Source organism: Petaurus breviceps, unplaced genomic scaffold (genome assembly GCF_028583685.1).
Source record: "Petaurus breviceps papuanus isolate PSGF00001 unplaced genomic scaffold, PetGlider_PUasm1.0 77, whole genome shotgun sequence".
NCBI lineage: Eukaryota > Metazoa > Chordata > Mammalia > Diprotodontia > Petauridae > Petaurus > Petaurus breviceps.
The window spans coordinates 11,138,521-11,154,044 of NW_027186492.1; the positions used below are offsets into that span (position 1 = coordinate 11,138,521).

Here is a 15,524-nt window from a genome sequence, read left to right on the forward strand (position 1 = left end):
TTACTGATTCTGTGGCACTCATATTAAAGCACTACATAAATTAATGCTAGTTACATAACCTCAGTTTCCTCATATGCAGTGTGGGGACAATGTCTACAACAATACTCCCAGGGTTGTAGTGAGGGACAAGTGACAGTGTATATAAGCACTTTATAAACTTTAAAACATTTTCTAAATGTCAGTTATCATTACTCATATCAATGTGAGGTACACAGAGAAAAAATTACCTCTAAGAAAATAGGACCTTGCTTTTATTTGAGCTTGCAAATTAAGTGTATGGGATTGTATTACTGTTAGAGACTAGCATAAAATAAAGAGGACCAAGAGTAATATTTTCCCTGTAGCAATATCATGCAAAGAGACAGATAGCTGTATTTGACTATATTCAGAATTTCTAGGTATTTTTTTAGGGTCTGACACAGGAAAAAGCACATTGGAGAATCCAACTCAGTTTTTATACAAAGTTGACCATCGTGGCAAGCAAGGTTCATCCCTCAAGGACTGGTACATACACATAACGACTTCTAGAAATGTGCATCCTGAAAATATGGAAGAATTTAGGTCTACATCGCTTAGGAACATGTAACAAAAATGCCCCCTCCCATTCCCCTCCAATCATAGTGCATAGATTACATTATGAATTCTTTGTATATTTTTTCCTCTCCCTTTAATATTTCTAAATTGTCTGGCTTGCATCTCTGGCTGTGGACTTAGAATTTTTATCTAAGTCAAATATAATTAATTTACTTCAACACAAGTTTCTGGCTGTCCACTATATACAAGAGAGTTAGTGATGTAGTTGAAACCAGATTAAAATGTAATTGGAATATGTTGAACAAAAGAAGTAAAAATACAACATAGGTAATGTTAATTTGTGGTTTCTGACTCATTGTGGGTGCAGTTATTTCTATTTGAGTTTGATGCCACTGCCCTAGGCAATATTTTTAAGATTAGTAATTGAGGAAAAATTGCCCATCTGCATTGGTGGCAGGAATGTCCACAATGGGAGTTCCCTGGATGAATGTAATTTCGGGCATTGAGAACAGCTTTAAAAACAATCAGAAGCACCATGGGAAAAGAAATGTATAAATTGAACATTTTAGTACCAGGGGTGTGCTGGAGCCAGCCCTAAACAGCTCTGCTGATAAATTAAAAAAATTAAAATATAAAAAATTGGGAAAGTTCAATCTTCAGTGTCAGCATTTGTACCTTGGAAATCACCAAGCTACAAATCAGGTTTTGATTTATTATTTTACTGATTGGCTAGAATTAAAGTGATGGCAAAATGTTAATAATGTAAACAAACTTTAAAGTATACCACTCATACATTTTTTTTTTCTTGGAAAGCTGCTTGTTAGACATTTATCAGTGCCCTCCTGTATCTTTCCTTGGCCTCTTAGATCCCTGGGCCTCCTTCAAGACTCAGTTCAAGGGGTGGCTAGGTGGTGCAGTGAGTAGAGCACTGGCCCTGGAGTCATGAGGACATGAGTTCGAATCGGGCCTCAGACACTTAACACAAAAACTAGCCGTGTGACCTTGGGCAAGTCACTTAACCCCAATTGCCCTCCAACAAAAAAAAAGCAAAAAAAAAAAGACAGACCCTCTAAAGGAGAGGTGTGCTGTGGCTTGGAGCTGCTGCTATTGCTCTTCCTCTTAACTTACCTTCCTTATACTCTGTATGCATCTTGAATACGCCTGTGTATATACCTGTGTAAGTGTGGGGTTGATTGATTTACTCCACTGGTTCTCATATTTTGCGGGTCGCAGAACCCCTTTATGCTCTTAGTCTTATTTTTTTTTAAAACAATATCTTAGTATTTTTCCATAAACGGTTTTGATTTTAAGGAAAACCTGAAAGGGTCTTGGGGGACCACTGTGTACCCTGACCACAGTTTGAGAACCATGGATCAATTGAGTCATTCCAGTCAACTCAACATAAGTGATAAGATGCCATGGTGTTAAAAGAGTCTCAATCATAGGCATTAGACAGTGCACAGTCCTTGGAAGTAGAGGAATTTTTCACAGGGAGGCAGACCATGGCCACATCATAGGGGTCATTGATAAACCTTCAAGCTAATTTTTTTTAATAATTTATTTCAAGCTAGTTTAGATTAAAATCTCTAAAGTAAAACCCTTCAATAGGAGCCACCTGGTGGGGGTAGGGAGGAAGGAGAGACATTAGGCAGCTTTAGCTTTGGTCTAGATATTTTTCTTATCACTGGAGCCTTGCAAGCTTTGAAGAGTCTGGAGGATGTTGAACTTCCTACCTTCTCATAGGTCTAGAGGTATTCCTGGATCAGCTGATGGCAGTGGGATGGGAGATGGGAGCCAATGATAGAACATATGCATTAGATTATAAATTCTTTGAGGGCACGGACTTTTTGTATCCCCAGCACTTTAACACAGGGCCTGATTCATGCTGTCGTTTAATCGTTTCAGTTGTGGCTGACCCTCTGTAACTCCATTTGTGGTTTTCTTGGCAAAGATACTGAATTTCCTTCTCCAGTTCGTTTTATAGATGAGGAAACTGAGGCAAACAGAGTTTAATGACTTGCCCAGAGTTCCACATCTCAGGTGGGATTTGAACTCAGGAATATGAGTCATCTTGGCTCCAGATGCCATTCTCTATCAGCTGTACCACCTAGCTGACCCCTGGTATATAGTAGGTGCTTAATAAATGTTCGCTAAATTTAATTATCTCCTCAGGGAGTTCAATGAAAAGAACTGTGTGAGTACCCAATGAAAAGGAGAAAAGGACCTTCAGCAGTGAGGAGCTGTGACTTAATGTCTTTGCCATATGTGCTTTCTAAGTTTCTAAGTCCCAACTGGACTCTATGCACTTTTATGACAATGTGTCACAATTTGCAGGGAGAGATGTTTTCTACCAACTGTTCTTACTGTCCCCTCTTACTAAATACCAATTTCCAAATGTTTAAGTTAAGCTGAGTTGAGCCCTGTCTGACTAAAATGATTCTTAATTCAATTTGGGGGGAAAGGGGAGGTTCTCAAGCTGATGATATCAGAGAATTGCTTGTATTCTTTAAGGGGCAGCCCTAGAACCCTGAGGGGGACTATATAGCCCCAGGAACCTAGACTCCTCAGGGAGAGTGGGAGTTGGGATTAGAAACCTCATAGTTGATTTCACTGGGCCTATTTCTGTTTTGTTGTTTTCTTCATTTGAATGTAAGCCCCTTGAGGAGGGGGTAGGTTTTTGCTTTTTTTCTTGAATTCTTATCTCCTAGCATAATTCACTAGTATTGTGAGTTTAACAGATCCTTGCTGGTTGATTGAGAAAACTTGGGACTCAGGACTGAAATAAAGAGATGGGGCCATGTGAATCTTCTGGAGCACTTGGGGGTGAAAGCCTAGTAGAACTGAGGTTTCAAATATAGTCACCAATTATGCAGAAAAAAAAATGTGAGAGATTTTGTCTTTAGGATGAACTTTTAGGCAATGTGGCTCCTCCTTTCTGAGGTTTTCTTAGTGGAGTGCTGGAGCCAGCTCGAGTTCTGGAGATGCAGTTTATTAAATTATCATTGTGAGCATTTACACTAAAGAAATGGACGAATGTTATAAAGCAGGGCTCATCGATTGTTTTGTTGATTGTCTAGACCTGAGAAAGTAAGGAGAAGACGTTGATAATGTGAATTAAGTTTAAAAGTGTGTCACATTCTCTTTTTTTTGGAGAGCTGGTTGTTAAACATTTACTATCACACCCCTTGTATCTATGTGAGAAAACCATTTCTAATTAGTCTGTACTGATTGATCTAAGGGAGAATACTGAGTAATCTCTGATTCAGACTAATTGAACCTATTAACTTTTGATTACTCCACTAATGGAATATGTCTTTTTTACTCTAGTACTGTCTGTCTGTTGAAACTCTCCCTCATCACCTTATGCCTAGGTTATTATAACTTTGTGCTTGCTTGTTTCCTTCACCCTTCTATTCCTCCTACATACCACCACCAGAAATATTTTCCTAAAATAGTGATTTTATGATATTCTTCCATTGCTCAGGAATTTATAATGACTCTCTGTTGCCTATATTTGAACAAGATCAGTTTCCTCATTCTGATATACAAAGGATTTCACTAATTTGACCCTATTTTAGCGTTCTTCTCTCTGAGTACATTAACCTTTTACTCCAATAAAGTCCATGTACTTCCTAAATGGGACAGCTAGTTGACACGGAGGATAGAGTGCTGTGCCTGGAGTCAGGAAGACTTCTTCCTAAGTTCATGTCTGGTTCCAGATACTTCCTAGCTATGTGATCTTGGGCAAATCACTTAACCCTGTGTGCCTCAGTTTCTTCATCTGTAAAATGAACTGGAAAAAGAAATGGCAAACTGCTCCAGTATTTTGGCTAAGAAAACCCCAAATGGGGTCACAAAGAGTCAGAAATGGCTGAAAATAACCAAACAACATCCCAAATATTTCATCGTCATTCTTACTAGCAAACTTTGGTTTCTCCCTTTTTTTTCTGACCTGGAGAGTCCCCTCTACTGTTTTCTGTCTTTCTAAACCCTACCTATTTTTCAAGGCCCATCTCTGTTCTTCAAAACTTCCCCATGAAACCTTTGCAGATAACTGAGGCCCAGATTGATTCCCCTCCCCACCCCCATTAACCACCTTGCTAGGGAATTTGTTTTCCATCCCACAGATACTTGTATCTGTCTAGGTTTATTATAGGAATGTATCACTTGTGTAAGTCTATACAGCTTCAAATAGACTGTAAGCTCCATGAGAGTGGATATTGTGTTTTATCCTTCTGCTTTATGACTCATAACACCAAGTAGAAAGTACTTATTATATTTTTTTGACTGAATTTTTTGGCCCTCGTGTATAATTTCTATGTCTTTCTGAAATGGCCAGAAGAGGTTATTTGCACAAAACAGAAGTAAAGATCTTCACTCAACCTTATTTTTAACATCCTAGAAGAGAATTTGTTTCTTATTTCATTAGTCATTTGGATAGAAAGAAGTATTGCCTTATTGGATAGAGTACTAAATCTGGAGTGAAGTCCTGAGTTCGAATCTCACCTCAGACAATATTTGTGCAATGCAGAGCAAATTATTTCACCTTTTTGGATGTTGTTTCCTCCCCTGCAAAATGGAGATAATGATAACACTTACCTCACAAGGTTGTTCTGAGGTTCAAATGAGATAATATATGTGAAGCACTTGGCAAACTTTAAAACACTCTATAAAATATGAGCTTGATGATATATTATTTATTCAAGAACAGAGAAAGCCAATAAGGAAGTATTTTGGCTGGAAACCTCTCACGGTGTGTAGTGGTGGCTTTAAACCAGTGTGTTAATAAAATACTTGTTAAGACGATTCTAGTTCTACATTAGGAAATCGGTTCCCTAGCTTATGTGCATTACTTTAGTTCCTTCCAAAACACTTTTCTGCCATAGTGTAGCCATTAGCTGAATCAAAACCACATTTTTTTTTGCATGGATTGGCTACATGTTGGAAATGATTGTGAAATGTCCCTGTTTCACAGAAGAAAAAAAAATTCTGCTCTGTATGTCATCTCTAGTGGAAATTTAGCAAACAGGATCAATAAACATTCTTAGGAACTGATGCTATATTCTTTGCAGTAGTTAATCTCTGAGAATATTTTGAAACCAATATAAAGTTTCCAAGGAAGATGATTATGTGATGAGACACTAGTCAATCCTGAAGGAAGTGAAAGTTGTTTTGGGCCAGTGAATTAGAATTTATATTAAAATTTTGTTGAAATTCAGTTTGTACCTATTTACACAAGGTACTTGAATACAAGGTATTCTTAGCCCTTTTGGATGGGACATAACATAAATGGAAGGAAATTGCATGATTTTGTTATTTCTTAAGCAAAATATAATGATGAGAATATATTCTTACTAGAGCATATCTCGTCCTTCATAATTAACTATTGCATTTTTCTTTCATCAGGCTCTGACCTTTAAAGTGTTCCTGTTGTGTGTGTTTTTAATGTCTAACTTTTCTGGAAATATGTAGAGGTCATAATGAGGCATAATTATATACAGTATATAATTTTATTTGGCCTTTTTCAAGTGCTAATTTAACTATCACTTCTTCATATGGAATTTTTATAAGAAATATTTTTTAAATGACATCCCTTTCTTGGTTCTCTGACATAAATCAGAGGTTCCAACATATGATATAGGAGATAGTCAAGGAATTTGACAACATATTCATGAATGTTTAGAAGATGTGTTAATGTAAGTTTGTTTTTTTTTTTTTATCCAAGCTCGAAACAAGTAAATCCTATAATGAACAGATTGCAATATTCTCTGCCTTGTGAGAAAACAACTGATAACAGATAAGCTATTGCTGGATATTATTCAAAAAGCCATCTTTCAGGGTTCACCCTAATCTCCCATAACGTCTGCATTTACTGTACTCTGTAGAGTAATAACTAACATTCATAAGGACACTCCTGGCAGAGAATTCTAAAGTGTCCTTTGAATAATCAAATGCTAAAATAACATTAGTTTTTTTTTTCCTCCTGAGACTGGGTCTCCCTATCTTACCCAAGCTGTAAGAGTAGCAGTTATTTACATGCCAGTCACTAGGGAAACTTTCATGGCTTCTGTTAGTGATCTGACCTAGGTTCATCACACTATAGGCAACCTGGTGCCCTCCATCTCTTTGGTGGTTCACCATACTGGTGTTGGGCTTAGTATAGACCAGAGATGTTAAACATGAGGTGGGCTTTATCCCACAACACTCCCAAATAAGACTTGAGACAGGTTAAAATATTATTGGGAACTACTTAACAAAATAAAAATACAATATAACGTAGATAATGTAAATATGTGTTTTTTAAGTCAAAATGCAGGTAGGTACCCATTGGTGTAGATACCCAATTGACTTACTTCCCTACTGCAGCTCAGACTCCAGAACCCAAGGAATCCACTAGCCTCACCCTCCTTGTTATAGAGATCACAGATGTGTGCCAGCAGAATTGGCCATTAAAGTAACATTTTCTGTGTTCAGTGTTAAGGGAATTTTGAAAACGGATCATCTCAAATCCAGAATGTATAGTACCTGTCAGACAACCAAAACCCTCCATGCTCTAACCATTCAGGATATTCAGAATTTTATTATTTTATTCCACATGCCTTCTTTATGGTACTATTTTCCCTGATGGCAATGTCTCTAAGCTTATGGCTTCCAGCCAACTCTAGTTCTTCATAAAATGTTTTCTTTTTTTAAAATTAGCTTTATGTGTGAAAAACAGTCATTCATAAATTCGGGGAATTAAAATACCACAGTGCTATAGAATACGGAGAAAAGTATTTGGAGAAGGGGTTGGAAACCAAATCAGGTTGTCCCAAAGAACTTTAAAAAGGATGCCAATTTGTACCAACTTGTCCAAAGCAGCATTAATCAGTCATTGGTGTCTGAGATCAAAAATAGGACCATTTTGGTATTTTGTCTTGATTTTCTTTTTCTTTTTTTTTGAAGGGGGAAGGAAGGGCAGTTGGGGTTAATTGACTTGCCCAAGGTCACACAGCTAGTTTTTTGTTGATTTTCAATTATATCTTAATGGCAAATTAAATTTCAGGTTCTTTATTAACCACAGAGAAAAAAATAAATAAAAGTTGAAGTTTGAAATAAATGAAATATATTAGTATGTGAATACACACACACACACACACACATATATAAACACAAGTCACATACATCTGTTCCATAAGGGGAATTATATCTTCATGGTTTAGTGTAAATAACTTGATTAATTAATAGAAAGGATATTTCTGTAAAGTAGCATTTTTTTTGTTTTTTATACCATTAAAGGTTTATATATTTTTTCCAATTATATGTAAAAAGAATTTTTAACATTTTTTAAAAAGTATACAGTGTTTTTGATGAACCAATGACTGGGGAATATTTAGATTTGAAGTGATATCTTATAAATTTGAATTCTCTGTAGTGACTTCGATCATTCAATTGATTGAGTCATGTAGAAACATTTTTGCCATGATGTTAATGTTGTATTTACTTAGTAATATTTTAGAATTTTAAATGATTTTTCTTATTAAATCCAGTTGGAATACAACTCATAGTGGGTTTGGGGGGTATTGTTTGTTTTGGGGAGGGAGGAAGGGACAACCTGGAGAGAAAGTGCCAAGCATTGTATGTGCTATATTATTATATCATGCACCCGCAGATCATGTGGCACATTTTACAGATGTATCTAGAGAATGAGAACTACAGGATGAGAGGCAAAATGATAGTGTGGATAGAATGCTGGATTTGGAATCAGGAAGGCCTCTGTTCAGATCTTCCCTCTGATACTTGTTAACTCTGTGACCATGGGCAAATCACTTAACCACTCTGAGCCTCAGAGGATTCTCTCTAAGTTATGGACCAGTTACAATCATTAACAATGGAAGGAATGCTCTAAATGAATGAAAGCACAGGTCTTGATATAATAATTATTACATTACTAATAATAATATTATAGCCTCAGACACTAGCAGTATGACTCTGGTCAAGTCACTTAACCCTTTTTGCCTTTTTCCTCATCTGTAAAATGAACTAGGGAAGGAAACAGCAAATCACTCCAGTGTCTTTGCTGAGAAAACCCCAAATGGGGTCACTGAAAAGGACTGAACAGCAAAGTAATAATAATGAAGACGATAATAAATAACTAGCATTTATCTCATGCATTAAGGTTTGCAAAGCACTTTACAAATACTATTTCATTTAATCTCTCAATAACTCTGTAATGCAGGTGCTACTATGATCCCTACTTTGCAGATGAGGAAACTAAGGCATACAGTGGTTAAATGACTTGCCCAGGGCTACTCAGTAATTGTCTGAGGCAAGATTGGGGCACATATAGTGCACATAGTGGCAAATGGGGTGGACTCGGTAAGAGTCTTCTCTACTTCTATAGAGTCTTAAAATTCATTATACTGCTTCATGTAGCAGGTGAGAAAGAATTACCTGGACAAGACAATCTTTGGTTATTTCTCCATGGTTAACATGAGGCAGATTCAGGCTGTACGTTGTGATTCAGTTATTCTGGATTTCACTTTTTTCCCCAAAGGAAATACTAACCATAAATATAATGTTCTGCTGGTGATGGCTATGAAGAATCTGGGTCTGAAATTCTCAGTTTGACTTTTGTACTCCAGGAGAGCAGATTTCCTTGACTTTTTATGCATTCAATGTCCCTCTTCCCTTGATAAGTGGGAAGCATAGGACAAGTCTCTCTCTTTTCTGTAACTATGACTTTCCCTAGAATGTGCACACAAGTTCATGCTGAATGTTGATGTGATGAGTAGTCTGTGACCACTGTTAATGACCATCCCAGAGTATGAGACCCAGATTCATCCTGCTATGGCCAGCAAAGCACAGCCAGAAGTCCCATTAATTAACCTAGGCCTACTGTGGCTAGTGAGAGAACAGCTTTCTACAACTACTCTGATGATTCAAGTTTATGGCAAGATGGTCCTGAAAGAGTTAAAGCTGGAATAATATATGATGCTTCTCTCCTCCATCATCTAGACATAGACCAATCCTTCTGGAAAGATACCTTGGGTGTCAAATCTTCCCAAGTAGCATAGTGGACAGAGTGCTGACCTTGGAGTTAAGAAGACCTGAGTTCAAGTCCAGCCTCAGATACTTACTAGCTGTGTGGTCCTGGGCAAGTTGCTTAACCTCTGTGTGCCTCAGTTTTCACATCTGTAATGTGAGTTATCATAATAGTACCGACTTGATAGGCTTGTTGCTTGTCTCAGATGAGATATCTGCAAACAGTATTGTAATCTTAAAGCACCGTATAAATGCTAGCTATTGTTTCTATTGTTGTAATACAAGGAGGGAATATTAAGGAAACATAACAGCAATGAAATATTTACAGTCATTTTCTATAGCAATTATCTCAGAAGAATAAAAGCTATTGGTAACCCATCAGACATGTGCATGGTGGTGTAACTATGGGGCAACATTCTGTTAGTGATAATTTATGCATGAGAACTTATGTAAAAGACATTGAGGCCCTGTGTAATTGGCAAAGATGGTGGGCTGGAAAGGTAGAAAATATGAGAGACGACAGACAGCCCAACTACAACCGTATCCCAGAATAGTACAAAACCTGATGGAGGCCTTCAACATACAGGAAGCTCCTGTAGGGAAAATCTGTGAAAGGACATGAATGAGAATCAAGGAGGGTGAGGTGTGGAGGTCTTGAGACAAACATCATTGAAGAAAGTACTCCAAATTAGGAGGTGATGAACCGATTAAATTAACAAACTATTGTTACTAGAAATATTAATGGATACTCCAAGTATTGAATAGCTAAAAACTGAGCAGTATAATATCAACAACTCCATTCACTAAAGTCTGACTCAATGCACAAAAAAAAATTATACAAATTTAGATAGTTTAAAAAAAATTTAAATGCTTATTTACTCATCAGTCTAAAATGCAAGTAATTCTCCCCTTATAATTATCTCCTTTAAACACAAGAAGTGCTTTGTTATTTCTCTCCAGTAATCAGATTGCGATTCTATTGTTTTTAAAATGGTGTGGGAAAACTGGAGAAGAAAGAACAAAATGTTTAAAAAAATAATTTGCGAAAAAGAGGAGTTAGAGGAGTAAAGGCTAAGTAGCAAATTTTATAATTAACTTCAAACTTGTGAAAGGACATTGGTGTTTTTTTTGCTCATTTAAAAAAAATAATCTTATATTTAGGAAAGATCTAACAAATGGACTTAACTTAAAACAGTGGTGTTTTGGGCTGTACATAAGGACAAATTCATTGATCACTAGGCTGATAAACCTGTATAAGAGCCACCACGGGAATGAAAAGAAACTGAATTCAATGAAAACAGACAATTACCTGCTTTGACTGGCACCACTATTCACCAGGCCTGTATATATATGATTTGATTAGATAATGTCTTGGGTTCTTGTCCAGTTCTAAAATCTAGCTTAATTATTTTAGGACCATGAACAAATTAAAACTGAATTGATATAATTAGTATTTTTAAATGCAAAAAAAAAGTATTGAAGTATGCCGTGACTGAATCTATATGCCTGAAATAAATGCAATCAGGGAATTCTCAATCAAACTTAAGTGCTCCTTAAAAACAAAGATTATAGAATCACAGAATTGGAAAGAATCTTAGAAAGCTTCTAAGCTAATTCCTAACTTGTCAAGGTCACACAGATATTAGGTGACAGAGCTGGGACTCAAACCCAGATTTTTGTTTGTTTTACTTGGGGGGAAGTGATTGGATTTAAGTGACTTGCCCACGGTCACACAGCTAGTAAGTGTCTGAGACTGGATTTGAACTCAGGTCCTCCTGACTCCAGAGCTGGTGTTCTATCCACTGAGCCATGCAGCTGTCCAAATCAAGGTATTCTGGCCTAAAGCCAGTACTTTTTCCAGTCTGCCATGATATGCCCCACCTCTTCTCCACGCTTTCTTTCTCCAACCCACAGAGAACTCTCTGATTCCAAAAGTATTCAAAAGATCAGTTGGTATCCTACTTCTAGGTCTTGTTTACAATAGTATACCATATTGTTTTCTAATTTATTTTTTTTCCCCAAGTGTATGTCTCCTCTCCCCAACTAGACCATAAACTTTCTTTGGCATTCAATAAAATACCTGGCAGAGTAACTGCTTAATAAATGCCTTACTTGCAAAGAACCACTTAAGAGAAAATGGCCTTTCTTCTTTTGGTGTATTTGATAATGTTGAAGGCACTGAGAAGAGAAAATTTAGTGAGGAAGACCATGATAGCTTTGTTCAAACCTTTGAAGGGCTAGCACATGGAAAGTAGAGTAGACATTGCAGAAGGCAGAAATAGGCCAATGGGTAGAAGTTAGAATACAAATTTTAGTTCAATATAAGAATGTTCTAACACATAAGAATTGTTCAGTAATAGAGAAAGTCTCTGGCAAAGTAGTGAGTTCCCCATTATGGAGTGTTCCATTAGATGATGGCTCATCGCTTGTTAAGTATGTTATTGAAATGATTTCTAATTTGGACAGAAAGTTAAACTAGATGATCCTGAAATTCCTTTCCATTTCTTAGACTCATTGTTGAGCATAGATTATGGCAAGATTGAACACATTGCAAATCCTCAAATAAATACATACTGCTTAATTGACTTATTGATTCTAATAAGTAAACGATGAGTTTTACCTTCCTGTCTCTAGGCCCAGGGATCTATGGACTGTTTACCTAGATTCCTCTGGAACAGTAAGTGATTTATAAATTCCTGATCTAAAAAGTAGCACTGAAGAGAAAATATCTTGTCTTCTTTTCCTTTGATATAGTTGAGGTATAGAATATAATCATTTGAGACGTTCTGTCTGAATCAGTGATCATGCTAACTATGAAAATATTTGTCTCTACACACATAAATTCCCTAGATAGAGATATGTAATGTTTCTCTGTGCATGTAGAGTATGTATGTATAGTATGCATATATCTATGTACAAAAGCATACACATACAAAAGCATAATTTATATCCACTAAAAATTCTTGTGGGTAAATATACATACATATATGTACACAATATACATATATACATCAATATAGATAGCATCATGAAGTAGAAAGTAAATGGGGGCCTAGGAGTCTGGATGATCTGGTTCAAATCTTGCCTTTGACACATACTAACTGTGTGACCCTGGGCAAGTCACTTACCAGTTTCTCAGATAACTCTTTAAGACTTAAGGCTTTACTTAACAAGTCTGATCTGAATTAGTAAAAAAGAAGTTTGCTCAGAGGAGTTCCCTATTCTAATAAAATCAGAGATATGATACAAAGGAAAAAAAATATGATCAAGCATGGTAGAATGCATAGAGAGCTGGCCTCTGGGACATGAAGACCTGGGTTTAAGCTTGGCCCCTGACAAAAATCCTAGGCATGTCAATCATCCTCTTTAGCATTTCTGGGAACATGGCCTCCTAAGTATGTTCATACTCTTAAATGCTATGATTCTGTGAAGTTGTCTTGCTAGATGAACATTCCATGTGAATTTGTCTACACTGGCGTAATTTGGTCTAGATTTATTTTTTTTAAAAGGTCCATATATTTGTACACATGAAATTAATCCTGGGGAACTATGTAAATGAGTGGAATTTAAAGGCAGTAAAAACCCTGAAATGAATCAACAATCAATTAATGATAAAGAAGAAATAAAAGTCTTGAATAAATATTTATTAATTGGTGGTGGTGGGGATGCAGTGAGTTTATAGTAGAATGCTACTGAATCTTGATATGTACATGTATATGATGAGAAAGACCTTTAGACTTTGAAGACTCCATTTACAATCCCTGATTTAGGTAAAGTAACTCAAAGCCTCTTGCCAAGTATTGAAATTTCAAAACTGTATATTATTTCTAGAACAGGATGCAGAGATTTCTTTCTAAAGGAGCACAGGTAGAAGAGATCACTGATTAGGCTTTTTTCCCCCAATAAACTATGTTTATTATGCCAGTTCTAATTACCATGCAATCTAATGGATTTAAGGCTTATATTTTCCACATCACTAGACATCACAAAACATGAAAGCATCTTATACTGTCATTATACATCAATGTTTGCACTTGGTTATACATATATACAGAAATTATTCACACATCTTAACCTTGCTATTTCCTCCTTTCAAACCAACATAATTTTACTGTGAAAGCAGCTTTTTTTTAATAAATGGTATAAGAAATACAGCAAGGCACACATTTTTAAAAAAATGTTTTTTTCTTATTACCACCTCAAGAAGCATAAAAAACCAAAATGTTGTACATAATTCAATAGTAGAATGTTACCAGTTTATAACATACAACACTGTGTAGTTGTTTCTTGAAGTGTTGCATAGGTCTTTTTTTTAAATGAAATAAATAAAATAGTGCTTTTAAAAAATTACTTTATTTATCATGGTCAGAATCAAAAAAGAGTAAGGATTCTTTCCTTTACTGAAATCAAATCAAATCAAATATTTGCTTAGGTCAAACCATTCTAATAAGCATAGGCATTATACCAGAAATTTGTTATATGTGAGATATGACATAGGAAAGCATTTGCAGATATCATTCTAAACAGGTGAATTGAATACACTTGCAATTTGGTGAATTGTAGAACTTTAAAGAACAGTCAGGAGAAGAGCCGACGGAAATGTCCAGCTGAGGAACACAGGATCAGTAGAGGTAGCTTGGGACAAGAATCCTTGTGAAAACAAATGGCTTTGCTATACTTCAAACAAGAAAAGAAAAGGGAAGAAAAAACTATAATCTGAGGAGGACCAGTGCACCACGCAGCCAAATCACAAAGCCCACATGGACGAATTGCATTTGGAAGGAATATTTATCTTGGGAGGAGTCAGTGTAACAAAAGGCAGTGACACAATGGAACCCAAGGCCATCCCAGGGTTAGGAGGATGAGCCTGCACCTGGAGTGCAACCAGACTTCTGAAAGGAAACAAACAAACAAAGAAGTAATAGCACATTTCAGAAATTACATTTGCAGTATACACTGGAGACAGCTATCAGGGGATTGCTGGTGGTCATCTCTCAATGTAGGCATCCAAACAGTATGAATGGGAGAGTTTTCAACAACCTTGCTTGAGTGTCAATAATGTCTTAGAATTAATGTGGGAAATTTATTGATTTTTTTTTCTTTTTAAAACCTCTGTTTCAAAAGTAACAAGGAAAATTATCGAATTTGACCTTTTACCTGGACCCTATCCTCATTATTGTCTGTGAACTGGCTTATTTATTTATTTTTCAGCACACAAAGAATGCTCCAATCAATATGAAAATGTGAGGCTTCTAAAGCCCAGTTACGCAGAAAGGGATAAGGAATACTTACCCTGGTCCCAAAAGTAAACTCACTTTCTTTACAAGGTGGACTTCTGATTTTAAAATGCTTGTGGTTTCACTGACATAGTGGGGGATTTATACAAAGACATGTGTTTTAGTCTCATAAGGTGACTCTACCTCTGCTTAAGAAGCTTCAGCGATACCCCATTACCTCTAGAATAAAATAAAAACTCCTCTATTTGGCATTCAAAGCCTTTTATAGACTGACTCCAGTATATATTTCCAGGCTGATTACCCATTGTCCCCCATGCTCCATGTTATAGCATTCCACATCCCAGTTATTTGAGTTAACACTTAAAGGGCAGTTGCCCATACCTAGAGCTTCTAAATTCTTTCAGAGTTCAGTACAGGTGCTTTTTCCTGAAAGAGCCTTTCTTGAATCACCTGTTGTTCAACTCATTCACCTGCCTCCTGCCAAAATCCCTTTGAACTTATTTTGTATACATCCTCGAGTGGCAGTGTGATGTAACAGAGAGCTGGCCCTGAAGCTAGGAAGGCGGTCCTAGGCCTCTGCTATATACTGTCTGTGTGATCTTGGGCAAGTCATGTAACTTCTCAGTTCTCTAGCCAGCTTTCCAAGATTATAAATTGTGGAGAAGTTACTGAGCTGCATTGGCAGGAAGAATTTCTTCATTAGAACATCTGTTACACTGATGCCATCAT

The 15,524-nt window shown here is 36.5% G+C and overlaps 1 protein-coding gene across 5 annotated transcripts in view; it reads right to left on the minus strand.

The window, feature by feature from the left end:
* Positions 1–13,197: 13,197 nt before the first annotated feature.
* The window catches only part of AKAP6 (A-kinase anchoring protein 6), a 620,041-nt gene continuing 617,714 nt past the window's right edge, over positions 13,198–15,524 (minus strand). For all 5 annotated transcript variants that reach the window (XM_069105978.1, XM_069105977.1, XM_069105976.1 and 2 more), the window contains one exon: positions 13,198–14,450. The gene's annotated coding sequence lies outside the window, so the exon portion shown is untranslated. The remainder of the gene's footprint in view (positions 14,451–15,524) is intronic.